The sequence below is a fragment of the Columba livia genome, chromosome 11, assembly GCF_036013475.1.
Source record: "Columba livia isolate bColLiv1 breed racing homer chromosome 11, bColLiv1.pat.W.v2, whole genome shotgun sequence".
In the NCBI taxonomy this organism is placed as follows: Eukaryota; Metazoa; Chordata; class Aves; order Columbiformes; family Columbidae; genus Columba; species Columba livia.
The window spans coordinates 20,207,895-20,229,973 of NC_088612.1; the positions used below are offsets into that span (position 1 = coordinate 20,207,895).

The 22,079-nt window shown below is 48.4% G+C and overlaps 1 long non-coding RNA gene across 1 annotated transcript in view; it reads right to left on the reverse strand.

The window, feature by feature from the left end:
- LOC110366033 (uncharacterized) overlaps window positions 1–22,079 on the reverse strand; it is a 96,764-nt gene that overhangs the window by 18,222 nt on the left and 56,463 nt on the right. Inside the window, exons 9-17 of the long non-coding RNA XR_010475485.1 lie at window positions 19,823–20,697; window positions 14,374–19,280; window positions 13,720–13,980; window positions 12,248–12,399; window positions 4,368–11,483; window positions 3,630–3,706; window positions 3,320–3,418; window positions 1,110–2,518; window positions 463–577 (exon numbers count right to left, since the gene is read on the reverse strand). This is a non-coding gene — a long non-coding RNA (uncharacterized LOC110366033). The remainder of the gene's footprint in view (window positions 1–462; window positions 578–1,109; window positions 2,519–3,319; window positions 3,419–3,629; window positions 3,707–4,367; window positions 11,484–12,247; window positions 12,400–13,719; window positions 13,981–14,373; window positions 19,281–19,822; window positions 20,698–22,079) is intronic.

Genomic DNA, 22,079 nt, shown 5'->3' on the forward strand with positions numbered 1-22,079 from the left:
TTATTCTGGTCCCCCTGGTCTCTGCGTTTTAAAGTCTCCACAGGTAGAGCTACAAGACTCTACTTTGCCCAAACCTGCATTGCTGCTGTGAGCTGCTTGGTTGAGAGTTCTCCATGGAGTTTAACTCAGCGCTACATGTTTCCAGGAGCAAGGGGAGGACCCTCGGGAGTCAGAAAGAGATTGGCAAGGTCTGTCTGCTCCCTAAATGGGGTGTCCAGAGCCTCCCCTAAAACGCAGAGCTGCTGTTCTCACAGCCTGAGCCTGCAGTTAGGGCTGCAGGAAGGACCAGAGCGGCTCCTCTCCTGTCTTCTGCACTTAAACACCCTCCGCAGGCCGGGAGGCTGCCAAGCACGCTGTGCGACGTGCCCGGGCAGGCTGGTGCAGCATCCCCAGGCTCTGCGGGAGGCAGCCGGGCTGAGGAACACGCCGTGCTCGCAGACACGGGTGAGGATGGGTGAATACCTGCCAGATCTATGGCTCCGCGGGGCTCAGACGGTGGGACAGGGTTGCAATGCTGGTGATGGCGACAACCACGCTTCGCTCCCAGCCACAGGATTCCAGTCCACAGTGTTGGGGCCTGGTTTGGAAAACAGAAAAAAAGATTGCCCTTCTGAGAGTTAGTGAATACTAGAAGAGCGCAAAGAGAGGAGATAACACGAAACCATAGGTGGGCAAAGTGTCTTTGCTACGGTCTTTTCTCTGTTTTACACCTTGAGTTGTTAATTCAGGTTAAAGAAAGGAGGAGCAGCAGCTTTGGGAATGGTCTCTGTGCTGTGCTGGTGGCTTTAGGACCATCAGCCTATCACAGAATCCCAGAATGTCAGGGGTTGGAAGGGCCCTGGAAAGCTCATGCAGTGCAATCCCCCCATGGAGCAGGAACACCCAGATGAGGTTACACAGGAAGGTGTCCAGGCAGGTTGGAATGTCTGCACAGAAGGAGACTCCACAACCCCCCTGGGCAGCCTGGGCCAGGCTCTGCCACCCTCACCCCAAACAAGTTTCTTCTCAGATTTCAGTGGAACCTCCTGTGTTCCAGTTTGCACCCATTGCCCCTTGTCCTGTCACTGGTTGTCACCAGAAGAGCCTGGCTCCATCCTCCTGACACTCACCCTTTATATACCTGTAAACATCAATAACATCCAGGTAGACGCTTGTGTGGCAGAGCAGATGTGGTATTTTACACAACAGACGCTGAACAGTCACACTTTGCAGACAAAGGCAGAGGAGGAGCAGTAAGTCCTGGAACATGGAGATGATACAGGACTCAGGGAGGAACAGCCCGGGACAGGTTCCTTCCAACCGTCTCTCTGTGCCACGGGATCACCGTTGATCTGCTGCACCAGTTCACGGTCAGAAATCCACCTGGTTTAGAGAGGAACGCGATGTCCCACTCAGCAGCTTCCTGGCCCTGTCCTACCAGTTCAGATCACGTCCCACGTCTTGAGGCTGTTGAGAAAGGCGCTGCGAGCTCTGGGGAGGGAGAAGCTCGCCAAGGCAGCCGCTCTGCTCTGGAGAAAGTTTCCTTGCCTCTGCCTCACCAACATCCCAACAGATGTGTGGGTTTGGACCACTTCTTTTGGAGGATTTCATGGTGCAGAGCAAGATCTGAAGACCTCAGAGCTGCTCAGTGGTATGGAACAAAATGCTGGTTCAGCTTCGTATGGCTTCCCTGCACCTCTGAGAACTGCAAGCGCTTCGTTCCCAAGCTCCAGCAGAGCTCAGCTCTCCGGTGGGCACTAAAGCAAACCGCTTCATTTAACAAAGACACATTGGCACTACCAAGGTGCTGAGATGCTCTGCAAATGTAATGCTGAGTGGCTGAGGGGAGAAAGACTGAAATAAGACTTTGCAAACAATTCCTGTCTCATTCACTCCCAATGAGTCTTCTCCTTCAGCCTAACAATCCTCAGAATATCTGTGTCTAACAAGAACGGTGCCTTGAGCATGGCTGCAGCTCTCCAGGCCCGGATCAGGACCTCTCCAGCACACATGCTCTTCATTAACGCTAATCCAGGAGCAGAAACCATCCGAGAGGATTAAGTACACAGATACCGCCTCATCACGCTGGGACGCGGGGAGGGATCCAAGGCGAACTTCCTCCAAAACACGCGCTCAGATCTGGTTGCTGTGGTTTGGACCCGACTCTGGCAAGACGGAACGCGGGTCAGTGAGACGTCGAGAGAGAGGAGCAGGAGGAAAGGAAAACAGTCCGCTCCCTCTTCCCCCCTCCAAAAAGCAGCGTTTCACTTCTGGGCTATGCATGTGCACAATAAACTCCCTTCCCCTCGCTCCAGCTTACATTGTTCGCTTTCCTGCAAATTGTTTCCACATTCTGTATAAATAACCCCAGCGCCAGCGAGGGGGATGGGGAGAGCGCAGGGGCGCACCGAGAAGGGGTGGGAGGAAATCAAATGGCTTTGTTACTTCGGGAAAAGAAGGTGGAGGATGCCGAGAAGCCGTTTGGAGCTGGAGCCTTGGCAGAGCGAGCAGAGAGTTGCTATCGAGCTTGCGTTCAGGCCTGGAGGAAGAAGAGTAAACAAGGGGGAGATTATATATAATTATAGACAATCACGTTGCCGGGGATAAACAGGAATCAAAAGCAGGGAGGCACTGAAGTCTGGCACGTCCCCAAGCACAGAACAGAAGCCAGGCAGCGAGAGGCGATGTGGCTGGAAAGCACTTCCCTTTGGGCCTGTTTTCAGTTAGCTCGGGGCTGGGTTGGGGTTTTTTCCCTCCTCTCTTTTTGGCTTGAGGCATTCCCTCATAAAGAGAGGAGCCCGTCCAACAGGGAACGCAAGCCAAACTGAAGTCAGCAGAACCCTCATCTGTGACATTAATAGATCACTCTGTGAGAAATGTCAGAAACGTTTGGAAAAGATACGGCCTGCCTAGGTCAGCAAAACCACCAACACCAGGAATTTCTGCACAAAAATGGCTTCAGAAATGCCCGAAAAGCCGGCTCTCCTCGCGGGATGCGAAGGGTGAGCTGCAGCCAAGGCTGGCACGCGGGGCTTCTGAAAAGAAGGAATTGTAGGGATCCCCCTTTTCATACCCTCGGGGGCTCTGCAGAGCCAGAGCGAAGGCGACACCACGATGGACAAAGGACGGCAACCCCGGACGGTGACAAGAGGAGAATTGTTTAGTGACGCGCTGGAAAAATCTCTCTCCCAGGCACTATTTTAAATCCAAATAGCTTACTGCCCGCCGAGTCCTAAAGCCATTTTCTTGATCTCCCAGCTGCTCTTCATTGAGAACGCAAGCAGGTATTTCAAAGGAAAAAAGCAGAAATGAAAAAGAAAGACGTAAGATGAAACCAAACCTGCATGTAGAACGTGTGTAAGAGCACGGGGAGCAGGACACGCTCACAGGCCTTTCCACCTTCCCCCGCTCAGCGTACATGCTCTAAATATCCTTTCTCCTAAGGAAAGAAAATAGATTTTTTTAAAGGGAAATGACATCTTTTCTATGAGAATGGTGTCACAGTTTGGTGAATGGTATCACCTAGCTATCTGGGTATAGTATTTAATGTTTTTTTCCTCTAGGATTTGTTATACTAAGTAACCCTCCACCAGCAGTGGGTACATATGTGTGTGCACATACACACGCACAGAAATGCAAGATCTCTTTACCGGCCGTGTAGAAACTCCTTGGGTATCACAGATGAGGTCAGTCTAAGCATCAAACAGGAGCCACGTTCATCTCAAAACTGCGGGAAATGGATCAGAAAGAGCAGAGGAAATAGAATCAGAAAAAATACAGTAATGGGTTACAAGAGGCATTTGGGATCCAAGTCTTATCTGCTATAAATTTACATTGACACTGTGAGGTGATATTTAAGCAATCTACTCCCACGCCAGGTTAGAGCAGCTACTTCCAAATATCCCAGACGTTAGCGGACAGAACCAAAACAAAATATATAACAGAACAATATAAAAAAGAAGCCGACTGTGTCCTTTAAACATGTGCCCATACGCCACGCTGGACAGAAACAGCGTTGGAAGTTTAGTAATATGGTGAGAGCGCACAAGTGAGCCAGACTGACAGATCTGGACAGATTATATCCGCTTTACTTTCCCTTTAATACGTGACCAAGAAGAAGGATACAGGGTGCTTGTCGTAACATTCTGTCAAAACCAAAATGAGGTTACTGGTCTCCTGCAAGCACAGATGAACATCAATCACACAACCCTCATAAAGGCATAAAACGCAGACCCTCAGTGTTATTGGAAAGCAAGAATTAAAAGTTTATCAAGATGGAAAGAGCAGATCCTCGAGGGAGAATGGATTTCATAAGCAATCAGCAAATCCTTCTCCAGGCACCTCAGTGTGACTTGCAAGGCAGCGAGAAAAATCAAAAGAGCGACTACCTAAAGAGAAACACAGAGCGAGTGCTCCCAGCAGGCGGCTCAGAAACAGCCCTCGGTGGGATGAGTGTCAATCCCTCCTCGCCTCTTCCTGCTTTCCTGGAGCAAATGGAAAAAAAGATGGGGGGAAAAGGAAAAAATAAGGGTTTGATGTTTGCATTACTGCTTATTTTTGCCTCGCAAAGCGTATTTGTGTGTGCTGGAGGAGAGGTTTCCATCGGCTCGTCACAAAACCTCTGCAGTTGGGTATGTGAGTCGGTAGTCTTGGCTTAGGACCTGCTTAAGGCAGGAATATCAGGGTGAAACATCAGTGTGGCGCTGCATCGCCAGAGCTCTCCCAGGGCTGGAACAGGTCAGCAGAGGTCGAACCCAACTGCATCTCATCCCTGGTAATCCCAGTTTGCACACTGGAAATTGGCCATGGCGAACGAAAACACAGCAGGAGTATTTATGTATTCCCAGCCTCCTGCCCGCTGACGCAGCCCCACTCCTGCCAAATCCAACAATTCAAGGGACGCAGAGTAATGCGATTTTATTTTCTCTCCCCAAAGCTCCTTTCTGGTTGCGTTTCGGATCCTTTTGCAATCGATATTTCCATTGCTCATGAAGTAACTCCCGGGGATGGGGCGGATGGAGCAGCCCCAGGCGGCCCCGGCACCTTCCCCTGCGCTGCGGGGAACGAGTGCGGCAGCGGGAACGACGCATCTTGTTTGATGAAAAAAAACCCATTTCTGAAAAGCTATTATACACTGTGGCGCAATGAAACTCAAGACATAAGCCTCTTTATATTTAATAATAAGTTATAGATTTTGTTCTGTGGAAAAACTCCAACGCACACCTCATTTTTTGCTTAAAGCTTTTGTTGCAAAGACTGATTATTCATTGGAAATCTAAAGATTTGACCAAATGACTTTAAAAGTTCAGATTTCTGCACTGAAGCAGAGATCTACAAAAAGCAAGAACCATTTTGCTGTATAATGATTGCTCACAGAAATGTATCTCTGACGTTAAGTTTTTAATTAGCCCATACAAATGCAAATAACTGCATTTCAGATGAAACTACTTACCCCTTAAAACAAAAATGCATCTACAATAGAAGCAACAGCAAAGCAGCAATATTCTGATCTTAGCATATAATAAATGTGGATTAAGAAAGTCAATTTATCTCCTTCTGCCACACCAAACTATCCAGAAAAAGGCCTTCTGCACCACCACGCTTCCAGAGCTGGGACACCCAAGTCACGTCTGCTGAAGTACCATTCCCCAAATAATATTAAATTGCTTTTTCCAAGAGAAAATACGTCAGTTAATCTGATGCAAATATGTGTATTTTTATAACTGATGCAACACAAAGGTATCGTGGTTTAAAATATGTATTTGTACTTCTTTGAAACAGCAGATCACCTGAATCCTGGCTGTAGTGAGTGTCTTTGATTCTCCAGATTGGAGAACTGGGGCTGGAAGGGGAGGTGAAGTGGCCACCAGACAAACGGGATTGAGATGCACACGAGACCAAAGGAAGGCAAAGAGAAACATCAATTAACGCTCTGATCCCCCTGAGAAAACAAGTACAAATGTGGTCCCTAAAGTTAATGGGGACAGTGGCAGCGAGGAGCCCGATCGATGTCAGCGAAGGCGTGGGGAGGGATGCACCCTGTGCTGGGTGACAGAGGACGAGGTGAAACTCTCCAGCTTACAATAAAGCAGCTCGAAGGTGACAGATTTCGCTGCTGAAGGTGATAAAATTCCCTGTGCATGCTGCAAAACAAGGGCTGGAGCCCGGCCGGCATGAAGGGAGGCAGCGGCCCCCACTACGCCATGCGAGGTGTCTCCTCCGCTCCTCTCCCCGGCAAGGGGAGGGTGACAGGTTCCCTCTGCCTGTTACACCGGCAACACACTCATCCAGCAAGAGTCTGACCTTGGCTGCCTGTAACTCCTGCCCGCTTTGCCGCAGGCGCGGTGTGAAAGGGTTCGGGAAGGATGGGCATCGTCTCTTTTGGTCTAACGGAGGTTCGGTTCGAGCTGGACGCTGCCCTCAGTCAGGCTGCTTGAAATGCATGAAAGACTCAGCATCAGAGATGGGAAAGCACCAGGAAAATCAAAGCCTGAGACTAAACCAGCAATTAGACCAGCCTTGGAATATATTTAAGTCAAATCAATCCGTAGAAGCATTTCAGTCACGGTGTGCCCGTGCCCACGCTTCTCCCTCCCTTCCCCTGCACAGCCCAGACCCAGCAGCGCTCTCTGCTTCATCAGAATATGCAAGGAGTGTAGTGACAACCCGTCTCCTAAGACGCTTTATCACTTTTGCAAAGTCCCAGTTCATCCTCCTCTTGTGGATCTATTTCCATATTGATGTATTTATTCGACTCTTTCCGCCAGGCATGTCCCATGAGATCAGACCGTTTTATTTACAAAGACATTAGGGTTGCAGCTCCGAACAATTAAGTCAGCCAAGAGGTAACTTTGCATGTGCTTTCAGATTGATGCGTGAACAGAGAAATCGGGCTCGTCAGCGGTTCAGGAGCAGGACTAGTTAAACCCCATTTATATACACCAGTCAATAGCTGCTGCAACTGGAAGAAATGAACTGGGGTGGTGGGAGGCACAAATATGCAGAAGGGCAAGACAATGAGCCAGCAGACGGAGTGAGGGATAAAACCTGGAGGAGAAACTTCACCAACAGGGCTCACCTGAAAGGGTCAGCTTGTGCTTCGCGGGGACTCGCAGGCTCCTGGGAACTGTCCCTGCTCCCTCTCACGTGTCAAAGTCACCTACTAAACAAGAGCAAAGCTGTTCCCCACCACGGGCCACGCTCGGAGGAAAAGGGAAAAATACCACGGCAGCCCGCAGGGATTGGTGACGGGGTGCAAAGCTCTAGCACATGTTCCTGCCCATTCCTCTCCCTCCCACCAGCTGAAGAACGTCCATCAGAACGCTTGAGGTTTCTTTAAACACGACAGCTGAAGTCACCTGCGTTATTTAGACCAGCATAAATCTGGCATCCTATTGCCTCTCCCTGACAGCAATCTCATCCACGCCAGCATCCTTCTGAGCATCTCTGACATTTCAAAATTCTATTTAGAGACCTGGATGGGAGTTTAATTTTGAAGTTTTCTACAGAACACTGTAATATAAATATTCTGCACCACCTGCTTATGGGTCTATTGGTGCATAGCAAGTCTGTGCCGTTGCTCTTAATTAAACGGGCAAAGGCAGCCCAAGGAAGAAGCACTAAATACTAGTCCAACCATCTTAAAAGTCGGCACTTGTCTCCCTATTAATTCTCATCCTGATCTTTTGCATAGCACTATTGCCAGGCTAATTAATCACAGGTGCAAGCTCAAGCATTAATTGCGACAATGAATCATTTTTTTTTGTCCATGCCTGGCCATTTCTAGCCTGTAGGAATGCAGTTACTCCTGTTGCTTTTATAATTATTATAAATATAGAGCCAGCAACACGCACTACATTTTGTAGGCATTAAAAAAGACATGGTATTTGGCCCAAAGCATTAACAATCTGGTGCATATTCAGGGGAGTGATGAATGCACCTCGCCGACAGTCTGAAAATGTGTTTCCTGAATCATTTAATTCAAGAAACGTTCCGAAGGTGTTGGGTAGAACACTCCCGAAGGTGTGAGGGCAGGAGGCAGGACGAGGGACCCGACGCCGCTACAACCTTTGCCGGAGGGAATTCGGATCCATCCAGTGCTGGGTGAGCCAGTTCCTCCTCCTGGCACGGGATGGAAACGTGTCTCGACGTTCTCTGCAAGGGGTGAGAGAACCTGCTGACAGTGCCATTAGATTATCAACGGATTAAGTGACTAACGTGCATCCCGCGGCCTTCCCAGGCCAAACCACCTGCACGCCTGGCTGTGACGTGGGGCTGGCAGGTTCAGGCAAATGATTCACGACTCATTTTTCAGTGGCAGATCGGCAGAGGCTTTGGATGCTGGGGAAGACAAAGCCAAAGCTACGAAATGGGAGCTTTTTAGGGAAAAAAAACCCCAAGAGCTAAAATTCAAACAGCCACAAACCCCACAATTTGTCGCCCAAACAATATTTCTTTTCTTTGCTAGCACAGAGGCTGGGGAGAAGCAGCAGCGGCTGAAGGAGAGCTCAAGGTGAGCGCCCATTATTTATTGCTGCTGATGAACAAGCAAACCCCCACACTGTTTTCCTACAGGACAGCAAAAGCTCCGGCCTGCTTAACAGTCTGGTTAGTTGTTATTTTTCCCCCTCCTGGGGTGCATTTTACATGCTGCTCCAGTGAAACTCGGTCCTGCTATTAATTGTTCGCAAACACATAAAACACATGGTGTTCTCCTTCGCCACCACCGCAGTCCCAGCGGATCAAAACCTACCAAGATAGAGGTTGGGAGAATAATGCAAAAAAAGATCCAAAAGGATTTGTGTTGGCTTTTGTTTTTTTAAAAAATATAATATACTTCTCTCTGCCGGTTTAAAAGCACAGAGTTGTTTGAACTTCCTAGGGAAGTTGGGAGCATTGAAGAGGAATTGGCAGGCTCCCGTTTGGCTGCTTTTCCTTATAATGAGAAAATACACCCTGGTCTCCTTGTCTAAGGGTACGAATTCTTCATCTCATATTGTGTTTGCACAGAAGCGTGAAATACACCCCGAACATTGGTCTTCGTCCACACTTCACAATGCGAGAATAACGAGGGCAGTGAGACATGCGATGAGAACGGGGACGCCACAAAAGTGCGGGAGCGGGTGGCCCGGACTCCGGTGTTGCATTCACCATATCCGTGGTGTTTAAAAGGAAAACCGAGGCACGTATTTTGGCCAAGATGCTCAGGGGGCCATGGTTTTGTGAGCTGTGGTCCCTGTGGGAAGCTCCCGCCTCCCTTTCCGTAAATGTTCCCCCTGCGGCCGCTGAATCACCAAATAATCTGGAGACCCGTGGGAAGGGAATTAAACGGTGGTTATCACGCTGCCATGTTCTGCTCACTTTATTTGTTTTAAATGACCATGAAAGCAAAGGGGGGGAAAAGAAAACACACAAGTGGAAACTTAATTGAGCTGCTGAAATGTCTTTAAAGGAGCATTATGGGCTGGATGATGAAGCCTCAGCTCCCACTGGTGGCATTTGCTCACATGAGTGGGCACCTGATGAGGCGGTTTGGCCAGGACCCTTTCTCTGAATGATCTGTAGCTCTTGCTGTGGGTTTGGAGCTGAGGACAACCAAAGACACCCAGCTCTGGGGATGTGACACGGCCTTTGAAGACCGCATCCTCCAAAAATGGCACCTGGTACCACTGAAGGGTTTGTGTCCCTGTTTCACAGCAGGGTTTGCTACTCCAAGACCAGTCGGCCCAGGAGGGAAAAGCTGTACCCACATCTGCCCTGGCGAAAAAAGACCAAAATGTGGGTAGAGGATTCTAGCAGAGAAGAGGGAGGAACGGCCCTGAGCGCCTGGCTGGAGCTTGAATTGAGGAAATAGGGAGCAAAGAAAAGCCGAGCCGTGGAAAGGCGGATACCACAATTCAGCACAAACCACAACACCCACACCCCAGGGGAGCAGTCGGGGCAGGACCGTGTGGGAAAAGGGGGCTCAGGAGATGGGCTGTGGGAGCCCAGGGATGCGACAGGAACCTGCTGGACCTGCTGGAGCAGCTCCACGTGGGCTAATCTGTGAACAGAACTTGCCTCTGTCTTGTTGCACCTGAGCCGTATGATAAGTCCACTATGCACTGAGGTAGTGCGTAGGTGCTCCTCTGTATTCAGTCTTCAGCTAGATCTTCAAATCCTCCAACCTGCAGGAAACTCTATAAAAAACCCTTCGGGAAGGACCCTTGCATTTTTATGCACAAATTCTGCATCCGGCGTACGGGAGGAGAGAGAGCTGAGCTCGTCTGGCACTGGCACATGGTCCCCAACTCCTCCCCGATCCTCCATGCCACAGATGTTTTCTCAGGTGCCTTCCAACCGCAGGAGCTCCCCATGACCCTGGAGCTCTGAGACGCAGGCAGGTAGCAAGGGTGAGGTGGGGTACACGTCCTGCTTTGGCTGGGAAGGTAATTTAAAGGGCAGTCAGGGATGGAGAATGTCCTCAGCACGGCCTGCTCCACCGGATCTTGCTAGGTCAGCATTTTCTGGGAATTGCTGTATCGCCAGATGTTGATTTGGCATCTGATGGGAGATGAATAAAGCCAATAAAGTTCTTATTTCTGGCTATAAAAAATAAAATCATGAAAAGCAGACAGAGATGGGGATTAGGCTGCCCAGAGCTTTCCCAGGTTGTGCTGAGCTGAATGGAGAAGGAGTTACCTTCACTTGCCTTCTCTTGTTTTCTCCTGCCTGTATGTCATGAGCAACAGGCCTGATATTAAGCAGTTACGTTTTCTTTGTGTACGGTCAGGAGTATTCCTCAACTCCTGTCTAAGGCACTCTTTTAACTTATTTTGCATGACCTCTTTGCACTGGCAGTGCCAGAGCTCCGCAGCCAGTGGATTCCTTCCCAACCCATTGCACTGAGCCAACCCCACTGCGAGGTTCAGGACTCAGGACCCGGGGATCTGCAAACCACAGCAGCTCAAATGTCTCCACGAAGGCCAAGTCACCCTCTTTTCATAACGACTATTCTGTCTCCAGCCCTGCAAGGCAGAGCTCCTGTTACCACGTCGAAGGCGGCCCTGCTTCCTCGTTCTCTCTCCCCAGAGGTGCAAACGTGCCCGCGCTTTCAGGTGCCGTGGAGCCAAAGACCAAGGTCACTATATCAATGTTTTCCTTCCTGCTCTGTTCTACCAGCCTGGGGACGTTTGGCTGGGGTGCTCTGAGCAGCCTGGAGATTTTAAGATGCGTTTCTGTAAGGAGGTTTGCTACACGGTTGGTGTCAGAAGAGTTGCAACAGGAACATCTCCCGCCTTAGGATGCTCTGTGAAAGGTGCAGATCCTTTGGGAGAGATGCAGACCCTTTGGGCAGTAGATGCTTTGAGTCTAGATTTAGAGGGTGAATTTATAAACAATTTCCTGGGTTTGCAACCCTCACAGCCTGGGATCCAACTGAGCTCCTGGTCTGCAGCCACTGCAGGTCCTTGCCAGCACATGTCAAGCAGAGCAGCCCCGTTCCCCACCGAGATTCAGGCTGGTAACTGAAAAAGAAACATGCCAAACGTGCATTAGCACTGTTTCAGGAGGTGGGCACCACCATGAGAACATCCAGCATGGCTGTGACCTCCTCTCCATGAGATGCCATGAAGCAAAGTTGCATTCTTGTGGTGAGCTTCAACCCAGAAGCCAACTCTGAGACAAAGCCCAGAACAAGAGTTCTTCTGAACCAATAACCCCTTCAGCACAGAAACTGCTGCAATCCGGAGGCCAAAGGAGAGTTAATTGCCAATCTAAAAACCAGCAAGTTGCTTAGATACCACAGGGCATGTGGTTACACTTGGGCAAACAAGCTGGCACTGGGCAATGATGCACACACCCGTGCATTTAACATCCCTTGGTTGCCGCCGTAATGGACTGGGAATACACGTTTCAGGTGGAAAGCATTCCTGGAAACTGGCTGCTCTTCACAGGCATGTTTACTGAATGTTCCAATAACCACAATTCAATAAAGGTACAGTAATATTCCACTGGGTAAAAATACCTGGGATAAAGGAACAGTGAAACTCCCATTACCTTTTTATTCAACATTTTTATCAATGATCTAAAAGACACTATAAAAATCCTTGTTGTGGCCAAGTTTGCACATACCAACAAGACTGGCAGCAGGGAAACAACGAGCAGAACTGGACTATCGATATTCAGCGATCTGAAATAACTGAGAGTTGGCTGCACTCCAGTGAAACATGATTTTAAAAGTCACATGTGAGCTAAGACATCCGAAACCAGAAATACAGGTTACACTTACAGGACGCTGCCTCAGAAAAGGACTTGGAGGACACCACAGAGACCCCTCGGTGTTGAGAAAGGGCAATTGCAGAGCCCAGCAGGAACCATTCTTTCTCACACACTGCTCCACCGACAACCTGCTGGAAAGCCACGTCCTGGCTGTGTTCTTCCCTTCACGGAGAAAAAGAAAATACAGAAACTATTCAGGCAAAGCCAAAAAATGACCCCGGAGCTGGGACACAGAAGCTGTCGAGCACGTTTCTGTAAAAGCTCAAGCCTGTTGGCTCATGGTGACTGAGCCAGGATCTGATTGTTGCTACAGGCACTGATACAGGGGAAGGCAACTGTGAGAGAGGGTCGTCAGGTACCACGATGCAAAAGCTGGCTATTGGAAATCTAACCTTGAAATAAAACCTCCCAGAAACAGCAGGGAAGGCCATTCAGTACTGGGAAAGCTTGCCAGAGACCCAGGTGAAATGATGAGATTTTTCAGAAAGCGCTTTTTGACTCACCTTCTGGGAGAAATTATATAGGTGGTCAGACTAAACATGGCTGTTGTAATGCCTGGATTATGAGACGGGGGTCTAGTTCTTGCACAAACTGTTTGGAGCAGACATTTCTTTGGACTGGAAGGAACCGGGGAAGCACTGCAGAAAGGCTCGAGAGGCCTGAATGGCTTTTTCCTCGCTGCCTTGAACTCTCCGCTGTGCTCGGGGGAACACTTGCTCTGCTTAAGCTTTACAAACTGTAACTTATACGACTGTCTCTTCCCGAATTAAGCAAACACAGATACCCTCCTGCCGAGCTGCAAATCTCAATATCAGTTTCTCCAGTCCTCACCAAATCCTCACCAGTCTGGCTCTGGAGAAAACGCACAAAGAACCCCCGTCTGCTCCAAGTTACGACTGGGGAGCAGCACAGATATCAGTGAGGTTCCAGGGTGCAGCGGAGCAGAAACCAGCTCAGCATGCTCATCTTCTCAAGCTAAATCTGTCCTTCTGTTTCCACAGATTAGCTCTTTGCCTGCATCTCCCCTTGCACGGCGATGCCAGCCCGGCCGCGGCAACAGCGAGCGGGGAACAGCGGGAGGCCCCGCTTCATCCAGCACCAGCTCCCCGATCTCTGACAGCGGCGCCTTTTGTTCTGCCGCATCCTCTCTGATCTCTACAGCCCTGTCTTACAGCACTCTACATTCCTCCTTCAGGGCCCCCTCCTGAAGAAACTCCATAAAACACTGTATTACTTTTCTATTTCAAATCCAGGCCTGGCAACTGAGCAAAAATAAAAAGCGATCAATCATCAAGCTGAGGCAGAAGGGCATTTTTTCCATCTCTCCCTCGGTTTTGCAAGCTGAACTGTCAGAAGTGAAAATTCGTCTTCTGTTTGAATGTGCAGACACATAGACTTGGGGAGTGTGCTACACAGAGTATATTTTCTATATTAAAAAAACTGAACGCATTGCAGAAAATAAACTGATAATGCAAATCTTACCTGCCAAACAGAGGCTGAAAACCCACGTTATGGTGAGCGGGTGAACTCACAGCCCCGCACATCACAGCATCTCGTGGCTCCTAAATCCAAAGTCACTGGTGGCAACCAGGCAACTTTTCCAGCTGATGCGGGCTGGAGAACCAGATCCAAGTTGCCTTGTTGGATCCACAGTCTGTCCAGACAGTGCCATCCTTTCCCTCGGGGATAACAGCGACGCTAATCGCGAAACAAGCAGCTTCCTGATTGCGAGGTATTGCTTCCCTGGAACAAAAGCATTTGAGAGCAAACATGTTGTAAAAACAATCAAACAGGCTGTGCGCATTCAGTCTAATTTTCCCTAACGATTTCCGGGAATAAGAGGCTGGTCTGACCAGTTTCCTCTGCAGCCCATCGGCCTCTGGTTTATTCTGAAGCAGGACGGCTCTTTTGAGGTGACTCTTCCCTGCTTACCACATTTAGGTCCACGCTGCAGAACTGGATTAATTTCAGACAAAACTAAATGACAAGACGAGCTCCAGAAACCCACCCAACATGTCCCAGCTGGTATGGAAGGCGCCAAGCCATGGGACCAGATCAGACCCAGCCCAAATAAATCCCCCAAACCGCACAGAGCAGAGCAGCACCAAACATTTCCCTCCCCAGATCTGCTCTTACCGCATTTTGCTGCTTCCTCAGGCAGGTGTAACTGCTAAGAAACATCTGGGGCTTCTCTAACTCACTGGCAGGCTCTAAATAGAAAACAAAACCAAAGCAGGCTGAGGTTCAGGTAGGGAACCACGTGTCCTCATGCTGGAGGCACTGAAGGAAACAGAAGGTCAAGTGAATTCCCATAAATCACCAGGATTAATAATTATTTTTGCATCTGAGAACTTATTGTAACAGTAATTTCCTGCAAGTTTTTTTCTTAGCTGTTGTGTGTATGACCAAATTCTTTGCCAGCTCACCCCGGTGCGTTACCTGACGTGCTCAGATGACAACTCGTGGAAGACGTGGTAATTCACTAGTTATTTTCCAATTAGCACGTAGCTGTGGCGTGATGAGTAATCTTGTACGGAGTAATCTTGTACAGGTTGCTGTGATTTCTAATGAGTGTCAAACAATTGCAAATCCTAACCAACCAAAATAAACAGAAACTGGCCAGTGTCAAGTCTAATTTCACCAAACAATGGTATCATTGAATTCTCCTGCTATGGTTCATTTTGAACTGACAGTAGGAATGAGTTATACCCATTACACAGGGATTTCAGATTTCCTCTTTGGTTCTAACTGGTTTATTTAACAGATTGATTTTGTGGCTTACATTTTAATATTTTTGCCCTTCTGAAGATGTGCAGGTGACCTTCTCAGCGGTGCAGCAATTTGGAGTGTGGCGTCTGGGTTTACTGCAACCAGCCACCTTTAAACACCTGCATGAACTCGGAAATGTGCTCCTCTTGCAGAAAACTCCAACCACAAGCATCCCTCTTCTCCCAGAAATTAATGCTGCCTCAGAAGCTGATTTAAATCAGAGCCCAAAATAGAAGAAAAACCACCCTCATGTTATTGTCACTCTTCCCCTCCTCAGAACCTCACGCGACAAATCACTCGCCAATTACAGCACATCTTCCAAAGACTGAACGTTCTTGCAGAGCGGCAGAAAGAGGAGCGTATGTAACAGTCACTGGAGAAGCGCAGTCATCACATCGCTCTTCAAAACGGGTAAAAAAGCTGCTGGGAAGCCTGCGGGGCGCGGGCTGAAGCCAAGGAAATCCCTTTTCTTGCCCAGACCGGCCAGCTGTTGCCCAGACGTTGCATAATGAAGAACGCCGAAAACCAGAAACCCAGCTGAAGGTGAGGTTCGGTAGCTCAGATTGTATGATAAGTAATATTTACACAGCTAAATGTGGCTGGGATACGGCTACACCACAGCCTTACTGTGTGCTGTGATAGGACGGGAGCTACAAGTGTAGTATCTAATCGCAGTTTTAACTCCAGAGTGTACGGACACAAGAGAACAAGAACATTTTGTTCCTGTCCCGTTCCCCCTCCTTCCACTGCAGGCGAGTCCTTACTTGAGACATAAATACAAACTAATTGCTACATCGGCTACACATAAAATATATATTTTACATACTATAATAAAACATGACCACCGCCGGTGCTTCCTATCAAATACTGCAATGCAAGTGTTTATCATGAGAGAATATTAAGGGCTCAAAAAAATTACAAAATGAAGGAAAAATATCTCTCTGTCCTACTGGTGATTATGATATCAACCTCTCCATCTCCACTGAAAAGACTCCAGTTGGTACCTCCAGTTCTTTGTTAATGGTGCTGGAACTGCCGTGGAGCATCTTGGTCCAGTCAAGATGGTTTTGAGTCTCCTTGTATTATTTATAGAATCATAGAATCATTTTGGTTGGAAGAGAGCCTCAAGATCATCAAGTCCAACCATAACCTAACTCTGGCACTACCCCATGTCCCTAAGAACCTCATTTTACCAAGATTATACTGCCAAAAAGCAATTTGACTCCCAAGAAAGACCAGCAAGTCCTGATCCCTTGAGCTCTGTATCATGTGCAAATTTAACGCTGTGGCATTGCGTAAATCTTTAATACAAATACTAAAGAGCCGCAGCAGAGGATCTGCTCCTGTCACCTCTCTGACATTCAGCTCCACGCCATGACTTTGCCTTCTCGCCACTATTTCACCCTTTCCAATACTACATAATTTTAACCTACGTTTAGGGAGTTTGTGCTATAATCCACCCAGCAAAATTTTCTTCAAGCCTTCTGGACAGCCAGATAGATTTATACTATCTAGACTGATAGTTATTTCATTAGCATAAGTGATCAAATTAGTCTGACGTGATTTACCTGCAATACATCCATGCTGACTCATTCCTATTACAGTAAATTTATTCTCTCTAAAAAAACAGCTGCAAACTAAAAGATCTTGAATCTTTCCCTCCTGTTGTTATTTCTGGTGTGATGGACCATATGCATTTTTGCATCATTTTGGGAACGGGCCAGAGTAAGAGAGAGATAGAGGGTACAGGCACAAGGAGAGCTACAGAAGAATTATTTTTCCAGAGAGGGCCGCTACAGTCAAGGACACTTAACTCCTTTCACAGAGACGCAGCACAAGGAATTAAACCCGCCATGAGACACTGAAAATAGGATTTCATCTCATCTGATATTCTATGGACCCTGACAAAGCACCTCAGGGAGCAGGAACAACAGGAAGGTTTGCCTTGGTGGCTTCCAACCACAGATGGCATCAGCACCTTCTACAACTAGTAGAACTAGTAAAAAAATTAAAAATAAAATTAAAAAAAAGCTACTGCATGGATAAACCACCCTGACTACAGGAAGAATTTCCTGCCATGTAACCTAAATCTTTCCCACCGCAATCCAAATCCATTATTTCTTGTCCGGTCCCTGCCCGACAGGAGAGTCACATCCAACGAAGCTGTCTGAGGACACCAGGCAGAAAGACCTGTTGTTCTTCCCTCGGGGCAACCGAAGATTTTCTCTCCAACCAAAACCTCCATTCTCCTCGCTCCGCTGTCTGGTGGGGACCTGGAGACGAGATGGACATGACCATCATGCTGAGAGATCCATCTCCAAGGAACCGGGGCTTTGGGGGAATTTGCCAGCTTGAGGTTTTTTGGCAGGAAAGATTCCCTTGCAAGAACTGAGCTCAAGTCCAGAGAACTAAAGTCCACTGATAAATTCTGTCAAAATATGCTTGTTCTTCTTTTTCTTGACCGCTCTGGGCTGTCAGCTACATGCTGCTCCAGGTACCTCCTCTCCTGAGCTGAAGAGAAGCCCTCCTCAATTCTTGTGGGTATATAAAATAGCTTCTTACAGTTTCTTTACCCACCAACGATGGCTTGTAGATAATAATGTCCTTCCACATCGGGTTTGCCCACATCCTAATGCAGCTGGGGTGTAATTCCAGCTCTGCTTCTGTCCTCTTGTGCCACCTTTAGGCACGCCAGCTTCCTCTCCGAGTCGGTAGGGACCATTCTTTTTTGTTCGAGGAGAGAATTGTCTTTCCTTTTGTTATTGGCAAAATATTCAGTAGAGATTCGCAGGGGATTTAAACGACGAGAAGACTTGGAGACTTAGCACATAACACCCGTAAGGTAATTTTTGTCCAGGGAAGTGTTTTTGTGTGGGCGGATGCGCAGGAAGGGCCACGCCACAGGCAGGCGACTGGGTAATGGGCCTGTTAGCAACTGAATCGTTCCATTTCAATTTTAATTTCAGCTGTGTTCTTCAACACCGTGAAGCTACATGCAACACCCTGCCGAGGGCAAAGTGAGTCAAGTTGTTTCTAAATGGTCGCAGTTAAAAGGCAGAACAAAGGTCCGGTCACTAAAGCATGTACAGAAAATCAAGCCTTTCCCCTATACATAACTCTCCATCAGGCTTCCTTATTGCTTGGCACGGTAAAATAATACAGCCAAACATATAATCTCATTTAGTTCCTCAAGAAAAAAAACTTCTCAAGCTCTTAGGGGCTTGCCTGTTGTATTATAAAAGATATAAAGCTCATCATGACAGTCATTGAGGTGTTGGATGGGTTAATCAAGGGGATAAATGTGGCCCTGGTACGGGTGAGGCTTCATCCCCAACCGGCCCGCAGCCCCAATTCAGTAAAATGCTCCAGTGTATGACGAAAGCTGAAGCGCACACTTAAGCGTCATTGACTTCAAAAGGTTTTAAGCACATATTTGAAATGAAGGGAAGGTGTTGATAACTTGGGAGCTCGGTGAAAGCAAAGGACCTCCAGGAAATCAGGAGATGCTGCCTGTTGTTCCAGGTGTGTCGCCAAGCAGAGGACACACACATCACTCCGCGTAAACCCCTTAATTAGCACAGAATCTGTAGACGACCAGGAAATCTTAGTCACTTCTCGATCAGCACCATCAAAGTCACGACAGCGCTGCAGAAACCATTCCCCTTTAATTACATGTGATCATTGAAGCTAACCACGTACTGTATAATTAGCGAGAAAAATGAATTATTTAAGTAACTTGCATTTAACAAATAGTGCTGCCATTCTGATTGCAATTCAGTGTTCAGTCACCATAAAAACCCTTCTCACGCAGGAAAACAGACTTTCCAGCTTCTAAGATCTTGCAGATTTGAGAATTTTTCCAGGGTTTTCAAACATAAAGTCCCGTGTCCTTACATGGATTTGAGGGTCTAGTAGTGACAATTTAGCTTCTCAACAGGCTGATCTCTGGAGCAGGTTCCCAGTTGGATTAAGCACAGCTATGCTGTGAATGGAGGAAAACCAACACAAAAATCATGGGGAAAATGATAGCCTTTCTCTAATTTGACAAAGAACTTGCTTTTCCCTCTTTTTTTCTGCCTTCTACATTTTCCTAGTTTTGTAGACAAGTAATTACATGCCTGATGTAAAGACCAAGCCTCAGAGTTCATGCTTCAGGGCTGACAGTTGCAATTTTATCACAGCAACCACAGGAAAAAAGCAGCTGGGACACAGCCGGGGTGGAGGTGGAAGAAGAGCTCGCTTGACCGTTTCATCAAGGTTTTGGAATAAGAGACCTGGAATCAGACACCGAGTTACAGCTCTTACCTTCAGCTTCTAAGCACGGGAGAGGGAGTCCTGAAACACCGCAGAGCTGAGTTTTGACAACATCAGACAGGGTTGCAAGAGCATCCCGGCTCACTGTGCAGAACTGCACCCGCGCCACTCAACCTGCTCTCTCAGAAGGGATAATTAAGCGGGGTGAACCCAGACAGTCCGAAACTTGAGCCAATAATCTACCAACCAGCCCAGCCCTGCAGCTCCCGGCACCTCCATTCCAGCAGGACACGGCTTGGTCTGTCTGTCCTCCCCGTCCAGACATGCCCTTCGTTTCCCACCGAGCCCCACAGCTACATTGGCTTGGACTGGAAAACTTCACCCAGTGAACAGCTGGTAGCCACGCGGGCTACTGAGCGCATTACTCATGGAAAACAGGAGCAAGAAACATCTCTCTGAATTTACGGCATCGTAGCCCAATCTTGCAGCTTCCTCCGAAGCTTGGAGTGAACTCTGCTAGGGAGAAGAGGAGAGGAGGCCGGTGTAGAAGGACTACACTTACGTTTTCATAAAAATGCTGGCCCTGAGGCTCCGCTCCATTGTCTTTAGCTGGACTGGGGACGTCAGGCCAAGAGCTGCCCTGCCAAAGGCTGCCAAGATCAACTGAGACAACGAGAGAAATAAGCAGGAGTGCACAAACATTTGGTGAAACAGCAGTTTCTGCTCACCTGGCACTGGATCTTCTCAAAACATCTTTCTCTCATCACCAGCACTGCTCGGGAACAGCGTCACATGGTCCATGGGCCCACAGGGCAAATAAACCTTTTTGCAAGATGTGAAGAGAAAGAGTGAAAATGGCTTTGCTGGTTTTCTAGTGACAGAATGGCCAGTAAAGTGATATTCCCTGTACAGAACCCAGTGTTAAAGACGGGATCGGAAACGAGTCCTGAAATTACCATCAAACATTTCCCCGTCTAACGCACACTTGTTCTTGAGGTTTTCAGTCATTATTATTTCTAGAGGGTTGTGCCTGGAAGCACTTCTGACACGTAAGCTCACAGAACAAAACAGTCGTGTATCCAAAACTGCTTGAGAAGCTTCAGCGCTGGAGACTCTCCCCCTCCAGCCCCGGACACCTGCTCACACCATTACTATTCCTCCCACTTTCCCAGCGTCTGTACTGAACATCCCTTAAGTCCACTGAATGGACATTAAGTCCATTCCTGCCCTCCCTCTTTACCAGAACATCACCAGGTGTCCTCCAAGTTGTCTCTTGCCCAGACGCTGCCAGTTCCCTTGCTCCGCTCCCTGGGGCAGCGCTCTCTAGACTTACAATCGCTCTGTTCTGTTGCTCAGGGTGTGCATCTCCTCTCTTCCCACTGAGGGACAAGCAGGGACTGGTCTATGTAACTCGCAGGTGCAATTTCTACTTCACAGCTGGATTAAGAAAAGATGAAAAGATCTGCTCAGTCAGAGATGTGGGGAAAAGCCACGAGAGCCCTGGCTCTGCTCTAACCACGAGCCCACTCCCACTCCAAGACTGACAGTCTAAAATACACTTTGGATGAGAAAATAAAATCAGGAGCACCACAATGAAATTAGGATGTCTGGTCACTTTAGCCGTATCACAACTGTGCTCTGCTGGTGCTACTGAACTCTCTTACGCTGCCCTTCAGCAGCACGTCCCTTTCCAAAGCCGCCAGCGCCTTTGTTCTTCTCCGAATAGCTGCCCGCTCGTGCACACAGAGGCAGGGGAAGGTTGGACGCTGAGTGTTGCATTGTACTGCCAGCCTAAATAGAAGCTGATGGGATAATAATTAATTGCAGTCTCCCTGCAATAAAAGACAAGACAAAGCAAGAGATATAAATAAAATCATCAAAGGAACTCACAGAATAGGAGCTGTGTCTGCATTTTGTGGGCAATTTACACGCCAAAGGAAGGTTGGGAACCCAAGGACTGAAAAGCAATAAAAATCTATGGAGCCCTCACAAAACCGTGACAGCATCTTGCTGATCTGTCTTGTTACCAGGGAGAGGTATAAATCCCCTCAACACCTCTGTTGTTTAAGGAGCTGGAAAGGGAAAAGGAGAAAAAGGCTTGAAGTGCAAGTGACCCCGAGCTCACTGGACCCGACCAGCGGGGAGGTGCCCTCGCAGAGAACAGAGGGGACAGGAGGCACCCGGCTCCGCTCCGAGGGCAACCGGCTGCGGCAAGTGCCGTCGGCCTCCAAATCTGCTCTGGAGAGCCCTGGGCAGCCGGGAGTGCTTTAATGGAGACATCTTTAACTCTCTTTGTACCGGGAGGGCTCCTTTCTTTATGCCCTGCACAAAAGCAAACCCTGGCCTGACCTATAGCTTGTCAAAGCCCAGCTGGCTGGCCCTGCTCTCCGGCTGTTGTTGTGACCGCCACCTTGCAGCTCTGGGGGGAAGAAGTGGTGACGAGGCAGAGCCGGAGCTGAGAGGGTCCCCAAAGCCACCCCAGCCTCGTGGGCAGCTGCAACCCAGAGACATGGGCAGAAGAGAGGGGAATCTTCCCCATGGGGCTGCGAGAGAGGAAAACAGATATCAAAGAGGATGGATGTGAAGGGGAGAGAGGGAAAGATCCTGTGTCTTGGACTCAGCTCCTATTTAATGCCTAATTCTCACTCAAGTCAGATAAAGAGGTGTCTAAATACCCTGCAGCGACACCCGTTCCATGACGGATCCCCTGCCCTGCTCCCCAGCTCGGGAGCATCTGCTGCAACTCACCCTCAAGGGCAAAAGAACCGAAAGAAGAAAATTACCATGTGCTTTTCTGAAAGACAAACAGATACAGACCA